The sequence below is a fragment of the Balaenoptera physalus genome (assembly GCF_965194825.1).
Source record: "Balaenoptera physalus genome assembly, chromosome: 17".
In the NCBI taxonomy this organism is placed as follows: Eukaryota; Metazoa; Chordata; class Mammalia; order Artiodactyla; family Balaenopteridae; genus Balaenoptera; species Balaenoptera physalus.
The window spans coordinates 5,464,935-5,489,970 of record NC_138895.1 but is presented as its reverse complement, the minus strand read 5'-3'; positions in this window follow the sequence as shown (position 1 = coordinate 5,489,970).

Below are 25,036 nucleotides of genomic sequence, written 5' to 3'. Positions count from 1 at the left end.
CTCCTACTCTTTTCCCCGATGGTTTTTATGCGTTCATGGCTCACCAGAGGTCCAGTCAATAGTATCCGTCACACATGTGATTACCTATTCTCATCTGTCTTCCCTGCAGGATTAGAGATTTGAGGAAGCCACCAGATCTCATGCCCCAACCAAGCACATGGCAGCTGCTCTAGAAATATTTGTTCAATGAATGAATGAACAAATTGTGCATGACGACCAGCCTTCTCTCTCTCTCTCTCTCTCTCTCTCTCACACACACACACACACACACACACACACACACACACACACACTTGTGATATGAACTCTAAGTGCAACCTCTGAAAGCAAGTTGGTGTTCAGGTAGGCAAAAAATATATATATATATTGGGGAGACCCCAGCAAGAGGTGAACTGGCTAAATCCTTGTTCCCTGGGCCCTCGTTCTGACCCCTGGATCATGGCATTTGTCATCTCTCTGCCCCTCACACCCCTAGCGTCCTCACCCTAAGAAACATTTCCATCAACTGTAGAATTCTGTACCTGGCCTATGTGAAAATAGTGCTCTGGTGTCCAATCATTATTTACGGAAAGAATGAATGGATAGCCAGTGGCCCTTGTCAAAATGATGGCGTTTGAGCGTCACTTCCTCTTGGTACCATTTCCCCCACTTGAGTGTGTCCTGTGTATGTTCCTACAGAACTGCCTAAGTTTCTCGTCTCTGAGGACTCGACCACAAAAGGAAGCCCCTAACAGTACAAATGACTGCAGAGGAGTGATGTGCCCTTAACCCAGGAGTAATTCTACCGAAATGGGAGAGAAAACATTTAGCCAAATGACTGTATTGTTCATCGAAATTGCCAGGCATTCACTAGTTGACACTGTGTGACATAAGGAGTCCTTGATGCCTCTGACCACAGAGCAAACGGGCGACTCCGCTCTCTGCCCACTTGTGAAGTCAGCTCTCCAGGCTAAATTGCCTCATTTGCTGCTATTTCCTGCTACCCGAAAGCTCAGCTAATGAGCTAACAGCGGTGCTGAAGGAAGATGACTTCACTACACGGCCCCCTTACTCTCGCCCTCTTCTCTTTCCTTTTGCACTCCACTCCCATCCCTCTGTGCCCAAAGAAAGCAGCTATGAAAGCATCATTTCTTCTATGAAAAAGAACACCCATGAATCACTTAATAAGTACATACTTGTGGAGCTAAATTGTATGTAGATGAGCAGGCCTCACAATTGGCCATAATTTCTTCTTATTAAATCCTAAGTAAGTTTGACCCATTAAATTATTCAAAATTATCAATTTTCACTATTTCAAAACCATGAAAAGAGTTTGGCAATTTTACTACATCCTGGATTGGTTCAAAATTAAAACCACACCCTCTTTATAAAGGGTCCAAATGATATCATGATATTTCTTTCTTTTCCTTTTTTATGCTCATCATTATGTCTGGGAAATAGACCACTGAAGCTACCGCCTTTCATGGAGGACTCCTTTGGCAGAAAAAAAAAAAAGTGCCACTTACTTTTAAGTGGAGCAAATTGTTTAGTCATTTTATTTAACCTTAGACTTGGCATCTGGGAGAACTGCTTTGATTCTGAGTAACAGACTAGGGCTAAGTCCTGGAACATCTTGAATACCAAGCTAAGGAGTTCTTCAGGCTGCAATAACATACAGAAATGTGTGGAGCTTGTAAATCACTTAAGAAACACTTTCGAGTGCCCCAGGTACAGTCCTCTGGGTCAGGAATACAGCCATGAACACAAAAATAACAGCCCCTGCCTTTGTGGAACTTCTGGTCTAGTGGTCATGTTTTGAAAGATGTAAATGTATGGGATGGATTGAAGGTATGAGATGGGGAAAGATGTAAGATGGATTTCACCCTCACAAGCTGCACAGATGCACAAGAATGGAGAGGTTGCAAGCTTGACAGATGTTGAGTCTGAAGAAACAGATAACTTGAATAATTATTAACAGAAAGACGGAGTTTTGAAAAAATTTGCAGAGAAAGTTGATGACTCTGATTTTGGACATGTTCAGTTTGAGGAAATATGTAAAAATCCTGTTGGAGATGTCCAACCAGCAATGAAATTCCTGGCCTCGAAGTTTGGGAAAGAAACGGGGGAGAGTCCACTGAGCGAAGATGAGGCAGGTATTGTAGAAGCATCTGGGGTGACCAGAAAGATGGTTAAAAAAAGAGACTATGGGGGCTTCCCTGGTGGCGCAGTGGTTGAGAATCTGCCTGCCAATGCAGGGGACACGGGTTCGAGCCCTGGTCTGGGAAGATCCCACATGCTGCGGAGCAACTAAGCCCGTGAGCCACAACTACTGAGCCTGTGCGTCTGGAGCCTGTGCTCCACAACAAGAGAGGCCGCGATAGTGAGAGGCCCGCGCACCGCAATGAAGAGTGGCCCCCGCTTGCCGCAACTAGAGAGAGCCCTCGCACAGAAATGAAGACCCAACACAGCAAAAATAAATAAATAAATTAATTAATTAATTAATTTAGAAAAAATAAAAAGGCTTTCCTTTAAAAAAGAGACTATGGCACTAACCTTGTCTCTGTGTTCCAACGTTGAACGAAAATATCCTGCATCACTTAGGATTTCCTATCATGCATGTTTATACCCACAGCTGTGACGCCCATGAAATATTCTGATAAGGGCAGAGAGGAAATCTATAACTCAGTGTGTTCTGTCCACCTTACATGAAAGGAAATCAGATGGATCTCCCCTTAGAAGGAAAAGGGTTGTCAGGCATTTATTCTTGGGCCAGCTCTTCTCCAGAGCCCTTGCTGGTCTGGAATCTCTCAGAGAGGCAGGTCCCAAGCTCCCTGTGCCTTTAATTAATAAGAGAGATCACAATGTTCCAGGCCTGTGTTGTTTGTGAGAGAGATGAGGTTACACAGTTGCTGAATGTATTCCAAGGAAGGATTCACGACAGCAGATGCCTGATCCAGACATTCAATTACCACTGCAAATCCCGAGGAAGGGGTTGCTTTGCTGGAGTGGCAAGTGGCATTTATCAGGGGCATGGAAACTGGTAAACGGCTGCTGTCCTCTGGAACATTGTCCAGAACAGGGAACAGATCAGAAACAATGGGTCGGTAAACATTTAGCAACCAAAATATATTGCAAATGAGCTCCTAAGAGAATATACTACACAAAGATCGTCTTCTAACCAGTTGGAGTGCTGTGTTGTGATTAGGATGGGTGGGGGGAGACTTCAGTCGTTTGGGAAGAAAGTACCCTCTTTGTTTTAAGATTGTTTGATGAAGAATAGTAACGTGTTTACGTTCAGTTGTGCTACTCGGGGATCACACACATAGGCTTTCAACATTAAAAAAATATGGGAAGTAGGACGTTTATTTGAACCAATATCATGTGTGAGAAAACAGGGAATAGAGTGAATCTGAATAACTCAAACACTCTGACAGTGTCAACTGACAGCAGATTCAGTAAACACTTGGAAATATGAAAGTAAGGAGACAAAGTATTTTTAATGCATCGTGTGAATCAACATTATGCAATGTTGTTACCAAACATCGATGGTGGTTTCAGTCCTACAACAAGAAGGTGACAGTCCTATTCAAACCCTAACCTGGTCCGGGTGCTTCAAGACTACTGTTCAGTTCTGAGGGCACCACCGGAATCTGGTCAAAGGAAAACAACCACACTAACAAACAAATCAAAACCTATGCAATGGGAGGAAGTATCGAGGAGGCTTAGATGTTTACCCAAGGAAAAAAGAAGATTTAAGGGGAGAATGGTATTTTAAAGGGTTGTACTTATTCTCTATAACTACAGAGGGAAAGCTAAGAACTGATTCATTCATTTGACAAATATTTCTTGAGATCCTGCTATGTGCTAGATATTTGGCAGACAAAGTGAATAAACACATGTAACCCCTGCCCTCTTGAAGCTTATAGTCTAATACAGGAGTCGTAACTAACCAAACAGCCCACAAATGGAGATGACATATTCTACACAGAAGAGGTGCAGGTTGTAGGAAAGCATGTAACAGAGGAGCTTGACCAAGTTAGGCAGTTGGGAATGACTTTCTTACAGAAGTGATGGGAGGAAATACAGACGTGGGCTTAATACAAAGAAAATCATGTAAAGAATCATTCGAGGAACGGGCTGCCTCCGGAGGAAGTGAGCATCTCATCACGAGGTGGATGGATGCGTCAAACAGGGTCTGTATCGCTGGTTGCTGGATGGTTTGTGTGGAGGAAGCCACACAACAGGAAAGCCTATGTCAGGCAAACTGAGAACTCAGCCAACCCTGAGTTTCTGGTACCAATAGGGACACCTGGGAATCCCCAAGAAAGCTCTGAGGAGGGCTTTTAACATGACCAGTTTGGATATTGCCCTGTGGTTATAAAACTTGTTGGCATTCTGCCAATCAAGCCAAGACATTTACATGCATATATACACACACACGTGCGTACATGGAGATATAGCTCCATGTATGTACACGTATATAGAGGTGTGTGTGTAAAAGTATATATTACATATATTTATTATAAGTATATATGATACTTTTACACCTATATCTATATTATATGTTTTTAATCAGAAGAAATTAGCGTTGCTATTTCATCAAATCAATGCCACTGCACCCACCGTTTAGTCTACCTCTGCTTTGCCAAGCTTGCCTTCTTTTCCTTTTCTATTAAACAGAACTATGTTTTGGTAGGGTGAAGAGGTAGAGTGAAGATTAAATGAACTTAATGATGCGTTTTGCTCTGTATTTTTCTTTTAGAACATAGGTTTATATACTTTAGGACTGGGGGCCACAAGCAATGGCCCTTGGGCCTGGTTTTTATAAATAAAGAACATGCTCATTTACATACTGTCCATGGTAATTGCAACAGAGACTTTATGGCCTGTTAAGCCTAAAATATTTACTATCTGGTAAAAACAGAAAACAAGAAAGCTATAGATTCCGAGGATCAAAAGCGCTCACTGGCCATAAATAAGTTGATTTGAGTATCAAGGAGAATAATAACTGCAATGGATTAAAACTTATTAAATATAATTTAATTAAACCCATAAGTTCATAATTATACTTGAAAAAATGCAGTGGTTATCTTTGTAAGATCAAAAGGAAACACTCTATTTTGAAAACTGGTTAATAAGGAAAAAAAATCATCCTGCCTTTTCTACACAATCCATACTTAAGGGATTGTAACCCAAGAATCAACAAGGGGAAATTTCTCTTTATAGAAGATTTGTAGCTAATAAATGAAGAGTGCATGAAAATTAGAATTTTACCATTTTGCAATTTCTAAGAAAGTAATAGGGCCAGGCAGTACTCATCAATGGCTGGTAACCTGACAAGAAAAGAGACAACCCAGACCTTACACACCTCCTGATGAGGGTAGACACCAGCACCTAAGAGGAAGTCTTCTAAAAAAACGTCAAATCTGAGGCTGATCAAGCTTCTAGAGATAACTACCAATATACGGAAACTACAAGAAGCCAAAAAATATGTGAAATACCACCATGTGTATGTAATCCACAAACATACAGACATGGAGAAACTCTACAAGACAAATTACCTCATTATTTCCATTTTAAAAAATTGCGGGGCTTCCCTGGTGGCGCAGTGGTTGAGAATCTGCCTGCCAATGCAGGGGACACGGGTTCGAGCCCTGGTCTGGGAAGATCCCACATGCCGCGGAGCAACTGGGCCCGTGAGCCACAACTACTGAGCCTGCGCGTCTGGAGCTTGTGCTCCACAACAAGAGAGGCCGCGATAGTGAGAGGCCCGCACACCGCGATGAAGACTGGCCCCCACTCGCCACAACTGGAGAAAGCCCTCGCACAGAAACGAAGACCCAACACAGCCAAAAATAAACATAATAAATAAATAATAAATAAAAAATTTTTTAAAAAAATTAAAAAATTAAAAAATTGTAAGTAAACAGAGATGAAAGGGGAACATACAGATTATTGAAAGAAATTAAGATATATATCTCCAATGTCAATGTATGGATCTCATTTCAATCCTGTTCAAACATATCTATAAAAACTAATTTAAAGTCTAATGGAGAAATGTGAATACTAAGTAGATGTTTGATATTAATAAATTATTATCAATATTTTAGATGTAATGATGGTATCCTAGTTTTTTTAAAGAATCCTCATCTTTTAGGAATACATACTAAAATATGTAGAAATGAAACATTATGACATACGGGTTTTACTTGAAAATAATCCTTGTCAAGGGGTTGTGGGCAGAAGTACAGATGGCAAAGAAGACATATGTTGACAGCTGTGGAAACTGAATGCCGGCCCAGCCGGTTCATTGCACCACTGTCTTTATTTTTGTATATGATGGAAAAATTTCAAAATACAAAAAGTTTATTCTTTTCCTTTTCATCTAGATCACATAGAAGTGTAGTGATTAGAATTACAATTAGACATAAGTATGTTTCAGAATTTTACCAATGGAAACGCGTATGGAAGTCAATTCCCTAGCGTGGGAAGAAGTAACGAAGGATCTATTTCGTGGGATACAGGGTGCACAATCAAAGCAAACCAAGGCTTTATTCTCCTTTATGCTGCACCCACTAGGGCTCTTGTAATGCCATCCTGAGCTCTTTCCTCGACAATTATTTGACTAGGGCTTGAGGAGGTAGGAAGAGGAGGGAAGCCGGGGAGGGGAGACTGACGTTGTTCACGCCGGTTGATGCTCACGAGACTTCTGTATACTGACCGCCACTTTAGAGGGAAAGGAACTACGCCAGGAAGGGAATAAATAGGTTTTTGTTTTTTGGGTTATTTTAAGAGAAAGTTGTCTCAATTTCTAGAAGTTCATAATTCTGATCCCACTGATATTTTCATGAACGGGGGAAGGAGTTTATTTTTTTCTTATTCTCTATCACTCAGCGAAGTGTCTGGTATTACAGGAATCTGGTACTTATCCCTTCAGCTGGCATTTATTAATCACCCACTAAGTGTCAGAACCTGTACTGGGAACGAGAAGCATTTACCAAACGGAAGCCAAGGAATGGTTCTGTGTAGACCCGTCTCTCTGAATGTCAACAGTTTCCGGTTATTCGTGCCCAGGCAGAAGAGCAGTGGCCCGGGGACAGGCGTTCTATGTTTTTATTCACTAACTGTTTGTTCCCATCAAGCTCTTTGGAGGCAGATGGTGGAGCCTTCCTTTCAACAGAATCCACAGGACTAGGGCGTTACTCTCCTGTCATCCACGGAGAGCTTCTGAACTGACTCCCGGGTACAGCCAAAGGCCGTCTGCACTCGAGATGCACTAGGGCCAGTGCCCTGCCCTTCCTTTGTGCCTCCTGTGAGGATCTGTTCCTTATTCCCCAAAGGAACGTCCTTTGGGACCTCTGATAGGACTGCTGCCAGGTTTGGCTGTGGGTCTTACGAAAGTAAAATTCTTGATTTTTTTCTGTAGTCCCACACCTGTAGAATAAGTACCCTGTGCAGTATTCAAGAGTATGTACTGCACCTGATCTCCAAGTCAGGTGAGGACGCTGAATTTCCCAGAGCTCCCCCATCAGTGCACACACGAAGGGCCCCCTCGAAGCCCCCAGGCTGTCCCTTGAGAGCCTGTGTTAATTCATCAAGATGTTCCCAGTGGGTAATTGACACATTAAAGGTGTCACGAATGAGTATTGAACGAAGGAGTAATAAATCTGTGAGCTCAGTAAATCAGCAGTGAGCTCATTTATAATCTGTCCTGTCTGTAGGTACAGTTCACATAAACAAACACTCCTTGTGTGATCACAACTGCTCCTTGGTTTCCAGGCATGCACTCTTTCATTGTGGTCATTTGAATGAATACGTAAACTTTGAATAAATTGAGTAATATGTCATTTTAACTACTATTAAATATGCTTTACGGTGCATATCAAGATGCCATGAATTCAAATGAAAAAAAAAAGGTTTTTTGAGATTCTTTAAATGCCCCTCGGCATTGAGTCTTCTGTTCCTGCAAAATTAGGAAGAACAATTCAACCAGGGGCAGCCAAAACATAGGCTGCTCTCTGGGATAAGCAAAAGCCTCACTATATGGAGAATAAATTGATTTGGAGTGGCAATCCACTCTTTAAGTAGAAAATGTATTAAAATGTAGAAATATGGGAATTTGGAGGTCAAATATTTTCTCTGAATTTTTTTTTTCAGTATTTCAGAAGCCAGGATAAAAAAAGAGCAATTTTCTTTACCTTTTTATTTGGAAAGAAATGTTTTCAAATATTTTATAGAGGATGGTCTGATTTTTCTCTCCAAAAACAGTTGTTTTAGCTCCCAGGGTATAAATGAGCCCAGGAGTATCAAAGGAAGAGCGAATATTGGAGAATCTGCATTCAGCTATCATACTCAGAGCACTGCATCCTGGAAACTTCTGGACAGTTGTTTTTTTTTTTTTTCTTTAAAGAAATTATCTACCCTGAAATCTAGATGACTTCTCCAAGTTAATGTGGAACAACTTCAGGGAAATATTTTTAATTATAAAGTTGGGAACTTAAAATAATTAAATACACCTAGTAAGACCTACATGAAACACCAAACAAATCTTTCTGGAGTCATGAGAAAATAAACTTTCATTTTCGTTTTGCCTAATTTCAAATCTATCAACAACTAAAACAAAGTTTGAGTGCGATAGATTTTGTATCAATTTAATCTCACCAAACTTTAGTATTTCCTACTGAAGACCGTTTATGTAAGCTAATTTGGGATGCAACTAGAATTACATTGTTGAAATAAACGTATTTATCTGATTCAACACATTTTTCTGTGTCCTCCAATAAGGAAGTCAAACTCTTGTGTGTAATCCCTAAATAATAATTTTTGCCTTTTTAAAAGCCTCTAGTTTTTATTTAAAACTCACTATAAATCTGATGCTTCTGAAAAAAATTACTTGGGTCAGGGTCTTTGCAAAGTCTATGAATTGAAAACTCTAGTAAAGCAGTGTCTGAGACCCAAAGCGTTCCATCTGTTTAAGAAAATGTGTTTGTCAGGCATGCGCTGTCAGTTTTCCATTTAACTTAGTTTTACTGATTTAAAACTAAAACGTTGTTTCTGTCATAATTAAAAGATTTGAAGCAGCTGCATGACTTTATTCTTTCAGGACTTGGAGGGGTTTTTCTGTAAATATGTAAACCTAGCAAAGGAAATAAATGAACTTTGTGTTCATTCAAGGTCTATCAGCTCATTAGAGACAGGAATTTAGCAAGTACAACCAATAAAAGAAAGAAACATACTGGCTTCCTGGCGCCTGGGCTGCCACAGCAGCCCCAAGGGCTTTCTCCAAGGGGCTGTTTTCACCAGAGAGAAGGGAAAATGGTTCATCCTTAGGGGTATATTCATTTCTTCACATTGAAGCATTTCCTCCCTGTTCACTGGTGAGCTTAGGAACAGAAAGAAGCATGCTTATGGTCTGTAGAGACCCCTAGAAAGTCAGTTGTAAATAAGAACTTGCCCAGGGAACTGTGAAAGAAGCAGGCATCCTGTAATTCACCTGTTGAATATGGGTGAATTAGGTGCAGGGGCAACAAAATGTAGGTGTGCGCTGTCCCCTTCAGGTCTTCTCCAGCATCATCAGCACCATTACTTACACCCCCGGGGTTGTGGGTGCCTCATCTATGACGTGAAGAGTGGGTAGTAAACGGTCTCCAAGTTGCTTTCAGCTCAGACAGGATCCTAGTTCATACTAAAGTATTAGAGGCTGCTAAGCGCTTGTCATGGTCCCCACTCTCAACCCTGGGGACTTTGTATTTAACAAGAACCTGAAAGCTTTGCTATCTTTCCCCCCCAATAATAAATCTTACCCATAAAAATGTAAATGAATATAAAAGGGGGCTTTCGGGCACCCCACAAATCACACCTCTCACCGGCCATGTACTTCTCCTGAGCATGAAGTCTCCCTCTGTACAAACACAAGGATGTCCATGGAACCTATGTACCGATTATCTAATCAATTCAAAGATTCATTTTCTAATGATGGTCGACTACATGTGTAATATTATTTTTTTGTGGAAAGATATTTTAGAAAGTTGTAAATCATTTGGGGAGAATTCTGAGCCTGTGACTAGCAAGTAGAGGGGAATAGGAGTAATTTCGTAAGGGAATTTTGTCAAGATGAAGCACTACATTATTTTAAAACAGACAACTTTTTCAGGTGGAAGCTAGTACATTTAGGAGTTCTCTAGAACGCACCTCTGAGCTTTTCTGTAGAAGTTGCGACTGCGAGTGGGAGAAAGAACGGAAAACTGAGAGCTGAAAACATCCTTCCTAAGGCATGCACAGCCCTACGCGCACACTTTCACTTTTGATCTGACAGCTCTTCCTCCCTCCCTCCCCTCCTTCATCAGGTGTTCATTGCAGACCCACTATGTGCCTGGCCCGCTCCAGGCAGCGGGACGAGAGCCCTGAATGAAAGAGACAACAGCCCCACCCTCGGGAAGCACGTTTTCCAGGGCTGGACGGTGACACTATTCCAGGTACAGGGCTGGGCCTGCTCTTCCTCAAGTAAAACTCTCAAACTGTTGTCACTTGGAGACCCTACAAGTTGCTAAATGATTGAATGACATAAAATGGAAATTAAATAAAATTACTCGTATGTAAGATTAATCACTTGATTTTTGTTTTCTTGGATCCAAAAGCTACAGAAACGAGCTACGTATATTCCTGCTCGGAACCTGCCATTTGATCTTCCTTCTCAGATTCTCCTGGGCCTTTCTCAGGATGCTGTCTTTCTGGAATACTTTAGGGAACTATCTTTAAGCCTCCCTGTGGTATTACTGGTTCTCCCTTCACTCTTTGGGGCTCAGGCCAGTTCCCTAGCAGAGGAAGGTCTCCTGAACACAGCACATACACTCAAGAACGAATTACCAAGGGGAAAAACCGCTGGATAAAAATAGTGTTGGTACATAGATTTTGTTTGTCTTTCGGATTTCAGTTCAGACTTTACTTACCCTCAACCAGACCAGGATCCATAGACTGTTCCGTCAAAACACTTGCAACTGAGTCTCAAATTTCTAATAGCATATCCGTGGGATGGTCCGAGGTCTTTCACGCCTACTGCAGGGCACAGAGAGGGCAGTCCGCAAACATGTGATGATTCAGCCATATTCAGTAAGTGATTCTCAGAGCTTGCATACCACTGCCTTAAAGAAAAATCACAAAGTACAAGGTTAAGCGTACAAGGTTAGGATTTCACAACAAATTAAAACAGAAAACTGATTCCAAAAAGGCAAATTCTTTTTGAATAACAAAGGAAAAATAATTGTCAAAGAATTAATATTCCTACCAAAGTAAAAAGGAGGAATATGTATATGATTTCAAAATTTATCAAAATGGACATTATTTTAAAAGAATTTGGTTTGGAAGATGCTAGGTCTCAGCTTGTTTTCGTTCTCAATGTTCAAAAGAAGCTAAATGCATAATTTCTGTAACAGAGGAACCAAATATGCTTTATTTAACCATCGTTCCACATGCCTTCCACCTGTTAGAAATAGATCATTTTTATCAGGTCCTGTCTGTTTTAAGTCAACTTCAGTCTATTCTATTCATCAAGTTGACAATCTTAAATAAAAGTCAGGATTCTATTTGATTTCCTGCCATCACAAAGTGCCTTCAGCCACAACCTTCAAATTGCTTTTTCCTAGGGAAGATTGCAGTATGATAAGCTCACAGTTGAAAAGCTGTAATAAATCAACTGGCATGGAGAATAAAAGTGAAAAATGCACTAAAAGAGAATGTCAGATCTCATTTATTTTTAAGTCTACCCCTTCAGTACACATATATCTTTTTTATGTTTTAAATATTAGCTTCAAATCATCCATCTAAAAGGGAGCTTTCAAATTAATTTAATTCCCATAGCATGTGCAAGCAAACCCAGTGCACAAATCAACAGAACAATCTCTCAATGGCCAAATGGCATTTTTTCTCTCTCAGTGGATCCCCCAGAGGCAGCATTAACTTCTGGGGGGAGCGGATACACTGTCTCAGAACTTGCAGAGTTCTAATTTTGTACCCGCATAGCTGGAAGAAATTATTCTGGGGTCTTCCAAAAATTAGGGATACCTCATCGTCAGTTAGGCTCTGTTGAGGTGGATGGCAAGGGCAGACAATAGCAGCATCGCTGCGTGAATACCAGTCGGGAAGCAGGCAGCCCCCAGGGGTGGTCAGGCTCCCCAGCGATGCCAGCAGACACTCAGGTCTCCTCACCCTTCACCCCGTGAGCCTCAGCATGTAGGCTTGTGTCCTTGAGTTTGCTGCCTTACAGACGTCACGTGTTCACACAGCAGTGTCCAAAGGGAGGAAGCGAAGGAGCCAAAGGGGGCTGTTCCCTGCCCCCGTCTCTCTCTATCAAGGAGGGAAATCTTTCCCAGAACTCCCGACAAAATCCCTGTTTGACCTCATTGGCTAGAACTGGGTCCCATGGACATCCTTAGACCAACCACTGGCAAAAGATATGCGGTTCCTGTAATTAGCCCGGATCAATTACGATTCAATTCCTGAAGACTCAGCTACCCAAACGAAAGGAGATTTTACCATTTGCTAAATGAATGAAGGACCACCACCAATCAAAAAAGATGTGTTTATCCCTCAAAGCCACACATAATTCTATTTTTTGCAACCTAATTTATTAAACAGGGGCATGCAGTGAAGGAGGAGATCAAGGTATAAAAGACTGATAAACTACTAGCCCTGAAGAGTTGAAGCTTTAACAAAAGGATGAGTTTCATTCTTACTTTTAAGATAATTCTAAGTGTGTTACAGTTACAATAAAGGCTTCATGACTGAATATGAGAGATTTACCATTTTCCTTTCATGTAGTGAACTTTAATATTTACAAGGTGACATTTGTTAGACTAAATCAACAAATCCTCCAGAAAGAAAAATGGAATTGTAGAGATGTGTCTAAATGTTAATGTTGAAAGTCCATGAATAATCTTTATGTCATCTCTGAAGAGCCATCCCATTATTAAATATGCCTTGGTCACTGCCACTGAGCCAAGGCATCCCAGGAGCCCCTTCTTACGATGCTGTCAGCAACCATTATTCAGCATTTCATACAAATGTTGTTCAACCACCTTCTTACCAGTCTAACTGCATCATCACCCTGTCTATAGCTATATTTATCATCTTGTCAACAAAGATATCAAAGGGGACATATCAAGTCCTCACTTAAACACAGCTGTAGAATTTCCCTGGAGTACCAGTCCAAAATTATATCCCAAAGTTCATTCTGGAAAGATTTTTCCTGAGAAAACTTTGCTGAGTCCTAAGAAATCAATCTTTCCTTTCCTAGGTTCTCACTAACCATTCATTTGAGGATTAACCCACAGTGTTGTCATGAGGCTTGGGGAAGGTGGCCCCAAAATATGCCAAGCTGACATAGTGATTATTTTGTATTAAAGTTACATGGGAAACAGCCAGTCCGTGAAGAACACACTGACCCTCCTTTGCTCCCCTGAAGGCAGGAAACAAAGCTCCCATGAGAAGGTAGCCTCCCTGTGCTGGGAAGATGGAGACCATCCTTATCCCCAGAGACAAGGAATTTGAGGCCGAGAAAGATGTATAAACAAACTTCATTACTTCTTCATTAATTTGCTACCCCAAGCAAAAACCCCTTTAATTTGTCAAACCTTCACAAAGAATCGATTCTTTGTCTAAAAAAGATACATGAACAGCCCGCTTTAGTCACTACTTAGGTCCCTCTACCTATGGGGACTTCATACATACAAAATGAAATTTGTTTTTCTCCTATTAATCTGTCTTGTGTCAGTTTGATTACTAGACCAGCCAACAGAACTTGGAAGGGTAGAGGACAACGTTTCCTCCCCTACGATTGCCTTGGTTAAGCTCTCTCATCATTAGTTCACAGACGGTTTCCCTTTGGAACCATCTCTATCTGCTTCTCTGAAGAGTCAACCTCTCCACAGTTCCTCAAATACCGCAGGCACAGAGACACCCCGAGGGCATCCCTGTGTGTTTCTGTCCTCAGACGAAATGCCTCTGGATAAGGAGGCTTGGAGCCAATGTTTGCTCCACTATGAAATACCTTTTCACTGGCTACAAAGCAAGCTTTCTCCCTCTTATCTCTGTGCCTGTGCTACCTGCCCAGAGAATGGAGCTCTACACTCCTTGTACATTCCCTTGATCCCAGCATGACACTGAAAGCCACAATGGTTTATTTTCTCTTATTCAGAAAATGAAGCATCTCTGACAACTCTGCAGTATCACCATTTCTGGGTAGTGGGAATAGAGTTTGATATACCATTCTCTACTCTCTTGTGTTTTTACAAATTCTTAGTATAAGGAGGGCCTTTTGAGTCTTTAACTTCTTTCCAGTGCACAACAAATATTTTTTGAGTTCCCACTATTCATTCGGCAAATATTTAAGCACCTACCACATGCCAGGGCTTGGACTAGACACTTCACAAGCGCCATCATTTGAGTGTTTTCTGCATGTTTCTGACGAGGGAATGGGTGCACAGAGAGTTTGATTAACTTGCACAAAGTTCCACAGCTATGCGGGGGAGGTGTCAGGAGCCCACGTCACCTCGCAGCTTGCGTGGGCCTGATGCTCCCGACGTTGCTAAGCATAGTGTCCCTTCGGGACACTTCACCTGGCCCAGGAGGCTCTCCACTGCCGTTAGCACGCACCCGCTTTATCCCAGAGCTCAGTGATGAACTCCATGCTCGTACAGCGGCTGTCTCGGTGATCCCAGTGATCTTCTTCATCGAGATCATTCGCAGCCCTGATGGTGACATTTCATCTCTAGTGTGTGTCCGCTTCCTCCGAAAGTATAGCTCTGAGACACAAACACCTCCCGATTTAGAAAGTTCAAAAGCCCAGGAGAAATGGGGAAGCAAATCCCAGACAAGAAGAGATGGCAGCAAAGCCCCCTCGTCCTCCAATCCCACCTTGTCTGATGTTCAGCCCTCCACCAGCCTCCTTGTTCTCACCTCACACGATTTCCCCTGCGCTTCTCTCTCAGCAAAGATGAGAAACTACACACTGAAACCTAAGCCCAACCAACGCCTTCTTCTGCAAACATTTTGCAAACACCCTGTTTTCTGCTCCAGTTCCCGGCTCTTCCTCATTTTCTGTGCTCAGAACTCTTGCATTTCCTCTGTGCTACAAGCCACACCAAACCAAAACCACCGTCCAAAATGTGCCATCTTCCTGGATCACCTTTCCTGTGATTGCTGTGGACAATTACATCACAACCGTTGCTTGAACTTTTTTTTCAGAAATCTTAAATTCTTCAATCTCCATCTAATTAAGCCTAGAACTCCCTTCCTCGGCAGCATCAGACCCAAAGATGATTTAACGAGCGTCGCCGAGAGTTGTTAAAAGCACAGGGCTGGAGCCAGATTCCCTGGCTTGGAATCCTGCTTCTACCAATGACTAACTGTGGAATTTGCGGTAAGCCTTTGGTCTCTCTCTATCTTGGTTTCTGTTTTATATAAAAATTAGATAAAATATAGAATCTACTCATAGAGACGTTATAATGAATTAGTACTTATGAAGTATTCGGGGAAGTGTCTGGCGCTTAGGAAGTACTCCTTAGCGTTTGTTAAATACATTTCTAAAAGAAAAAATAGCTTTAAATGATTACGGAACCAAAAGAATCTGAGTTAGTAATGCCAGATTTGGGAGTTGTTAGGATGTTACTTTCTGTTATGCATGGAAGGGAGAACTTGATGCCCTTAAACTAGCATCAGGCCCTCACGGTTGGGCAGAGTGAAGACAAGATTCCGGAACAAAGCCCCAGACATCTCATGAGGCTTCAAAGCAGCCATGTAAGGAAAAACGGATACAGAGCGGCCACAAACCAAATCAGAATATAAGAAAGTAAAGAAGGTACAGACGGATTACTTCCAATGGTAGTACTGTTAGGAAGCATATCTTTCCAAATGGTTTACATAATCATGCTTTTTCAGCTATAACTCTTGTAAAATCAAACTCTACTTTTCATACAGACTGTGCACACATGCAGCTTAATAAGGAGTACTGTTAGCATTTCACCGAGCTGGGTAAGTTCATGATCTCATTAGACCCTCCAATATGGCGAGAGAGGTGCTAAGGCCTGCGTTTTGGACGGGAGGCACCCGAGTCTGTGCCCCAGAGTCTGTGCTCCCAACCAGCTTAGCTCTGACTCTTGCTTTGCCCTAAATTAGTCGCTCAAATTTCATTTTAATCAGAGCAAGAAAATACAGAGACCGGGCCTGCCGTATTATATATATGTATATGTATGTATATCTTAAAACTCTGGTAAGAATGAACAAAAATTTTTAACTTGTATTTACCATATTTTATTTAATATCTTGTTTTATCTTCTTTTAACTTATTTTGGCTAAGTAAGAATGAGTTTAACCTGGCAACCAGTGAGTCTTCATTTCAAGGGAAGAAAGAATTCACTCAATCCGAAGTAAGAAAGCAGTTTACAGCACTATCTACAATAGCCAGGTCATGGAAGCAACCTAAATGCCCATCGACAGACGAATGGATAAAGAAGATGTGGTACATATATACAATGGAATATTACTCAGCCATGAAAAGGAACGAAATTGGGTCATTTGTAGAGACGTGGATGCATCTAGAGACTGTCATACAGAGTGAAGTAAGTCAGAAAGAGAAAAACAAATATCGTATATTAACGCATATATGTGGAACCTAGAAAAATGGTACAGATGGACAGGTTTGCAGGGCAGAAATAGAGACACAGATGTAGAGAACAAACGTATGGACCCAAGGGGGGAAAGTTGGGGGGGGGGGGGGTGGAATGAATTGGGAGATTGGGATTGCCATGTGTACACGGATGTGTATAAAATGGATGACTAATAAGAACCTGCTGTATAAAATAATAAATGAAATTCTAAAATTCAAAAAAAAAATGAAGGCTTTTTGAGGAAGTTTTTGAAAAAAGAAAGAAGTTTAAAGTGCAAGAAACGAACTCCCATTTTCTCTGGATCACACAGAGCATTTTTCAGAGCCAAACAGAATGAAAATTAAACAGAAGCATCCACAGACAACAAGCCGTCGGGGTTGCCGCCCGCGTCTCCGAGGGTCGTCCGCTAGGGGGCAGCACCTGCCCCTCCGCCCGCCCTTGGAAGATGCTGGAGCGCTCGCTAGGGGCGGGCATCCCCTCCAGGAGCCGAGAGTTTCCGGAGGATGGACCACCCTGAAAGCGGGGGACAGGGGAGGAAACAGCAATATTGGCACGGAATCTGTTCAAAGAGGACGAATGAGTACAAGCCCCCTTCTCCCATCCGGCTTTGATAAGCCAGAAAGCTGGAATTTTGATCTGCTTTTCTAGCTCCTGTGTCTTTTATTTGGGTCTGACTCGTGGCTGTTAAGGGTAGCGACAAAACCACTAACATGCAATTTATGTTAAATTGTGCCCTTGAATTCGGCCTTTTAAAACATGCAAATTGATTTAGGCATAGGTTAGCAAAATGCATTTTGTTGCCCATTATAAATACAAAAGGGAATATGCAATGTGACACTTTCTGATTCTTTGAATAATTCCAAGGAATATCCTGGAACTGCATGAAACTTAACCTAACTCTCAAGTTCGTCCACATTAGTAGTCATCTTACCACTCAGAACTAGTGAGGGTCTAGGTCTCTGTGCTGACTTTTATTTCTGTGCATTTCATAAGTCACTCTGCCCTTTTCCCCAGTAATGTTTTGGTATTCTACTGATGTCTAATTATCTTTTCAGCCTTCTTCTTGGAGAGGAACAATGCTGCCTTAGTTTTTCTAACAGACCATTTGATTCACAATTTCTTTTAGAATTAATTGACATTTTGTATTTGTCTCTTGATTTCAGTACAAGTATTTGCATATACGTTCGGAAAGCATCACCCTAGACCCCGAGGGCTTGTGCGCCCGCTGAGCTTGATCAAAAATGCCAGAGTAAGCTCTCCCCATGTAACCTTAACATCACTTTGAGAATGGTTGTGATGATAAAATATTCTGGGGATTTTCATTCTGCCTAATTAGGAATTTATATTTGTTTGACAGACACTTGTTCCAACTCTCTTAAGTCTTTCCCATGAAGCACAAACTCATTGAACAGGGAAACTTCATCCAGACCCCAGGAGTAAAGGCATGCGGAGCTGGGCCATTGAGAAGCATCTAGAAAAAGATTTCTTGACTTACATTGTAAGTTCCTTTCTTTTTAAAAAGAGAATCGATTTGTTTAATAACTAATAAAAATAATCAACATGATAGAATAGGAAGCACAGATGTTACTGGCAAATGTGACATGCTCTGCAACCCTAAACTACTCATGGCAGTAAAGGGGTAAGAAGCTACTAAACATACATTTTGTTAATTACTCTATTAGATTCTTTGATAGGCACAAGATTCAGTTCTGCCACACTGAACTTTCTTGCTAGTTAGGGTTTCCTGCTATCTATATAGTAAGCGTAGACTACTTAAGCCAATTTTGCAAGGTGTTTTTGTTTTAGTTTTTGTTTTGAGCGGAGAATACATAATTTCTGCCCATGAGAAACTAGATGGATCTTAAGTGGAGAGAGAAGAAATACAGTATTAAAAACCCAGAGAAATTTAAAGCACCTCGATGTAGACACTGCCTACAAGACGTTTGTGTCCCCTCATCAGACTTGAACAAATCAAATAAACATAAGCACAAAGGTAATCTTTTCTGAGTTTCTTTTTTTTTTTTAATTTTCCCTCTCTTTCAATGATGATTTTTGCCTTTTATTAGAGATAGAATTAGTTCAGTCAGATTTAATTCCTTAGACATCTAATAAAATCTGTTTTTAAAAAATAAGTAACCAATTATTAGATAAACAAACAGGAAAGAAAATAGGAAAAAAAGAAACAATAAAGCCTAAGTGACTTTAGAAACTTTCATCTCTTTGGAGTTTATTTTACTAAATTCAAACACACGGGCCACGTGCAGACATAGTAATCCAGGCATTGTTTCCGCATTGATTCACCTTAGTTAATAATTGCTCTTGTTGGCAATCAGTCCATCAAACACTGATTGATTCATAATGCCGCTGGAAAGAAAGCTTAGAGCAAAATTTATGTTCTACCAGAAGAAGTATATTCATATTATCAATGTTTGTGTTAGTCTCACTTATGTTTCCTTTTTAAATCGCCAGCCTTGATTAATTTTTTCTTTTAAGCCTCCTCCAAATCCCACCAGCTGCACAAGTCGAGACCCAGCTGAGCACCAGCAGGGGGGCGGGTCCCACCGGGTCCCACCCCACTGCTTTTCACATCTTAAGGGAAACACCACCTGCTGCTCAAGAGGGGTGCAACCAGAGAGAAAACCCCGCAGACTTCTCATCTGAATGCACGCCGTAGCACGACGAATAATGACACCAATATTTTTATAGCCATAACCCAGTTTCGTGAAGTTGTTCCTTACAACGGATGGCCCTCCGTTCAAACTTCACACCCCCAGTCCATAAGGAAAGCAAATACCCAGAAAAACCAAGGCGGTGCAGGCTCTCTGTAAGGAGGGAGGGCTAAGCTCTCCTGGGCTTCGTATCACTTTTTCTCTCATTTGCATGTGTCTCATCTGTCTTCCTGGAAAGCTGTCTCTCTGATGGTGAAGTTATCCCTTCACTGGCCCTCAGCTCCAAATTCATCCTTTTGGCCTGTTCTGTGAAAATGGTTCTGAGCCGCTGAAATATTCCAGCTTTGCCGGCTGGCGTGCTGTTGAGCTTTGTCAGCGAAGGCCACTGGGGAAACAAGACAGGAGGGTCTTGCTTCCTGCTTCCTCAGGCTCCTGCACTGCAGGCGGCCCCCGTAGCCCCCAGCTCCTGCAGCGAAGTCCGAGCTGCACCCAGCAGCTCCCCTGAGCAGTGCCCAGTAGCAGTTTTGTGGCCCAGGCTCAGTGTCCCCGGGGAGATGTCCCCCCCACACAGCTTTCTGCCGCACAGCTTTCCTAGAGGAAAGATTTGGGGCGAGGTCCAGAGGATGGATTTCCAGCAAGTTCCATCAGTGCCCGCACCGCAGTGACCTGTCTGCCATCCAGTCAGCCGGGGCTGTGCCCTCCCCGGGGAGGCCTGGGTCTCAGCCCTTCCTGGGTGTGCATCTCACGCCTGGGAGGCAGTGGCAGCTCCTACATCCTTTAGAGTTCTCGTTCCTCCTTACTAGCGCATCTCATACCCCAATCCCTTGTTACAGTTACTATTCTTTGCCTTAAACGTTCCCTGTTCAAATTTCTACCTGGTTTCCCTCTCCTGGAGGAAACAAGACTAGTACGCAGAGTAGTTAATAATGATTAATACTAAAGCCCTATCCCGCTAACACCCCATAAAGCTCACCAGAGTTAACCAAAGGCCAGTGTTCACCTGTTACATATTTATTACTGTCACTATTGGGTTTTTTTGTTTTAACACCAAGATGATTTAAGATTTTGGAATATTTTAATTACCGCTCTCAAATATCAGTTATAAATAACTGTTAGATCGAGTAATATAAAGAAAGGTTTCAAAGTTGAGAATGGTTGGTTTTGGAGGGAGGGGACTCTTTTTTTTCCTCCGGAGGCACCGTGCTTGGTGTCAGGGTTTACCCCTTAGGAGCTGGTGTAGTGGTACGGTGATATATTCCCTGATGGCTGTGAACCCAATGTGTGTCAGAAACCAGCATATGGGTGTTACAGGTATTACTCAACTTGATTCTCTCCAAAAAATCTTCAAGGTACATATTGTTCATGCCTAGTTTATGGACGAGGTAACTGAGTCTCAAAGAAGTTAAGTAAGTTGCTCAAATTCATATAATTCGCAGATGGTAGAGCCCAGATTCAAAGTCAGATTCTCTCAGACTCTGGAGCAGTTTTCTCTTCTCTTAATCTGACCCGAGGAATTCTGGCAGCTTCCGTTGGAGGTCTTCGGACACACACCCTCTTACTGCACCCACAGGATAGCAGGTATGGTCACTATTCCAATCCACTTCCTCTGCTTTTCTCATTTGTTTAAATTTCGTCTAATTCCCTGGATTTATGTGCAAAATAATAGAAACTCAAGTGTGCGACGATCTTGGATGACTCTGGTCTCTTTTTTGTTGGGTAAGTGGTAGCTTTTCTAATTAGAAGTAATTCTCTTTTACATTTTTCTTTCTCAAATATACAACTCCATACCAGCGTACTATCTCATGATTCCTTCCCAGTTCATACTCAAAAGATTTGATAATCTATCCATACCTCTCTGTGATAATAGGGAATCTCCTTTGATTACCTAGAAATAAAACACCCCCATTTTTTTTAAAAAAAGAGAGAAATATAGCCTCCTGGGTTGCTAAAACTTTTCATATGCTTTATCATCTCTTACTGAGGAGATGAGTATTGAAACGTTGCATGTTTTACAAATGGAAAAATCCATAAAAATCAAAGGAAAATATCCATAACTTGAATTTCAAATAATAATTCTGTCTTGGTGAGTTTGAATCTAACTTAGTTCTTGATCATTGTTGAACACTTACTAACTTACATAATGGTACTGTCACTTAAAACTCAATACAAAACACAAAATTACAGCAAAATGCCAGTTTAGAATGGAGAAAATGTTAAGGGTACATATTATCTATCAACTTTCTCTCTCCTGACAAAGACAATGATCACAAAACTGAATGATTCAAAGACTGTAAAAATCTTTACCCAGGGGAAGAAAAGAAACAAACAGAAACCTATTTGCCAAGGCCACCTCATCAAAACAATCGAAGACGTTTAGAAGCATAAATCCATTTAAACAACATACTTCCAAAGACTCAGGCAGCTGAGAGGAGGCAGGTACCTGCTCCCCCACCACGCCTGGTCAATGTCATGGAATCTTCATCATTTTGGACTTGGAAGCCACACTGTCCTTATGGGCGATAGCTGTAGTTTCTGACACTCAAGTTTCAAAATGCCAGGCTAATGGCTTGGCCAACTGAACTGGTAACTGAAATTAAGCCCAACTCCTAGTTTCTACTCAACTGCTAACACGCAGCCCTAAATAATACTTTCTACCAGATGAAGCCAAGATAAGGACAAAAATAGCCTCTTTTTAACAAGTGATTTATATCTTGTGCTCACCTGCTTCTTAACCACTGGGAGCCATCCAATGTGAATTGCAAACCATGGCAATTATTTTTTTGCCATGCCTTATTTTTAAGACAGAACATCCTTCGTGCTCTCACATAATAATAACAATAATTAGTCATTTGAAATCAACCAAGTGTTCTAGTTGTTTAGGGAGAATTTTATTACAATGACAACTTACATAAAGTTAGAGACCAAACTACACTAAACCAGACCAGACTAAAAAGTATAAAAAAGAGCTGAATTCAAGCCTCTACTAGGCTTTCAAAAGCTGGTGTCCAAAATCTATTCAGAAAATTGTAATCATTTGTCTGATCACTCACAGTGCCCTACACTTTTTGATTAAAAGTTGCTTGTCTCGGGCTTCCCTGGTGGCGCAGTGGTTAAGAATCTGCCTGCCAATGCAGGGGACACGAGTTCGAGCCCTGGTCCGGGAAGATCCCACATGCCGTGGAGCAACTAAGCCCGCGAGCCACAACTACTGAGCCCGCGTGCCACAACTACTGAAGCCCGCGCACCTAGAGCCCGTGCTCCACAACAAGAAAAGCCACCCCAATGAGAAGCCCGCGCACCGCAACCAAGAGTAGCACCCGCTCGCCGCAACTAGAGAAAGCCCGCGTGCAGCAATGAAGACCAAATGCAGCCATAAATAAATTAAATAAATTAATAGTTTTAAAAAGATAATTATATTAACAAAAATTTGCTTGTCTCCACAAAATGGATTCCACATTTTTGGTGACCCACATGAAAAAAAATTTTTTTAACAGAGAATGTTAGGATGAAACCAATTTCCGAGGATAACTGAATGATATGTAAAAGCAGGTTCCCATGGTTTAGTACTTTAATCTGGGCCTGTGCTCCTCAAACTTTATGCTGAGAGCCTAGGGGTAGAGCCTGAAGTAACTTCAAAATTGTTCATTCTCCATGTTTTATATGTAACGCTCATAAAAATGTTCTACCCTACCTCTTTGTAAGTCTGCTTTTGTAACAGAGAAAAACTCCCTAAATCTTGAAGTAAAATGGACTTCCTACAAAGATGCTCCCTGTCTGTGCCGTGGCTTCTCACATCCACTGGGGACCACAGCACGTCCCAGGGGGACGACAACAGCTAATCAAATCAGGAGGTTCCTGGCTGACTTTGCAAGAATCGTTTGATTGTTCTGACAAGTGTTCTTTTTAAGCAAAATATTACGTACCAGCAACCCCAATAGAAAGCTGTTCATAAGAGCAGCAATCCACAAGGGGAGAAGCCTAAGGAAAGATCAGTGCCTGTGTCCACCCAGCACCATCGGCTGTGGGGCTCAGCAGCACCCAACTCTCTTGCCTGGTCTCACCCTCAGAGAGCTCACCTGGTTGTGACCAACGGGCTCGGCCAGTGCCTGCCCAGCAAGCAGTCCAGCCAGCAAGTGGACGTCAATCTTACAGCGGTCCCCCTCAAGCGAGAGTCGAATGAGCCCTGAAGATTTCATCACAAGCTGGGTCTGATTCTGCTCCCCCAGCAGGGTGACCAGCGTCCCTGGGTTGCTCAAAACAGAAGGGTCTCCCTAGAAGTGGGCTTTCGGGGCTAAAACTGGGACAGTCCCACGCAAATCAGGATGGTTGGTCACTCTTTTGCCCAGATGATGATAAGATGGGGGAGATACTGTAGAATGGGATCCAACCATGTGACACTGCCCTTTGACCATTTTTAAACTATCAAAATGGCAAATTTGCATAACGCCACCTAGTAATTGTCAATTCCAGAAATGGTCTGACTCCCCAGGATGCTGGCTCCTCCTCAGTGACCTATCGTTGGCAACCATCAATTCCTTGTGCCCTGCGGGTGCATCATCTGAATTCTCTGGGCAATCATGAGGCTGTACATCCCTGACTGGGTGGTCCATGGTGAGGGTCGATTGTAACAGTTATCGCAAAGCTTCCTCTCGTCCAGACTCTGCGGACCTCAAACATGATTTTTGGAAGGAAAGATTTGTCTCTGAAATCTCCAGATAAACAAAAGCTGAAGGATTTCCTGAAGGAAGAAGGGTTTAATCAGTGAGAGAGGCAAACCCCGTCGGTTCCAGCAGTTTGGGGCCAGTGGCCTTCAGCCAAGGTCACTTTTGTGGAGCCTGACGTGTGATTTTCGCCATCGACTCACACTCAAGTGTGTGACACTAACACTTCCCCTTCCGGGGTATCTTTTGAAGTGTGGTCATTTGCTCCTATGGATTCAGACACCCCTGGCTGTCGACACCATACACATTAATCGGACTGAAGTCAACTGGTTTTAAGTCACAAGGAATCTGGCAAAAAAGCAAATGCACCACCTGTTACAAAGTCCTCTTAGAGCAAAATGAAGAAGGTGGGGAGATGGGGGCAGCGACTGAACTGGAATTTTTAACTCCTTGTTTTGATAGGATTTAGACAAAGCTGGACTTTGTGGAGTTCACTTTGGGGTTTATCTCTCAGCTTCCCCCAACTAAAACGGCCTAATGGAGGACCTTCAGCTGTAAAATGGATTTGAGGTTCTCACAACTCACTCCCCAGAGCTTTGAAGCAACAGAAATGCAGGAAAGCAATATGAAACTGTTGCTCAGGAAAGGACTCAGTGTGCTTCAGTCTTTGGAGTTCTCTCCCTAGGTGTCTGCGCTCTGAGAACAGGAGTCTGAGATGGGCAGGGATTTGTGAAAGCTTGGCCCTGTCCCCGGTTGATAAGCACAAGACTTTGATGGGAGTCCAGCCAATCTATCAGTTTTCATTATCATTTATTAAAAAACCCAGGGGCAGAACTCTTTCATGTGCAGAAGCCAGACGGCTTATCTGCAGCAACAGCACAGAGATGCTACGGTGATTTCCGCTCTTCTCATAAATGCAAAACTCTGCGATTTGAAGTCAGCCCACAGCCATCCCCACTGGCCTCTAGCCTTTCAGAAAATGTGTACCATCGCCTCTGCTTCTCTTCCATTCCCGATGTGTCACGCTGGGAAGATTATTTACCTTCTCTGATCCCAGCCAGTTTCC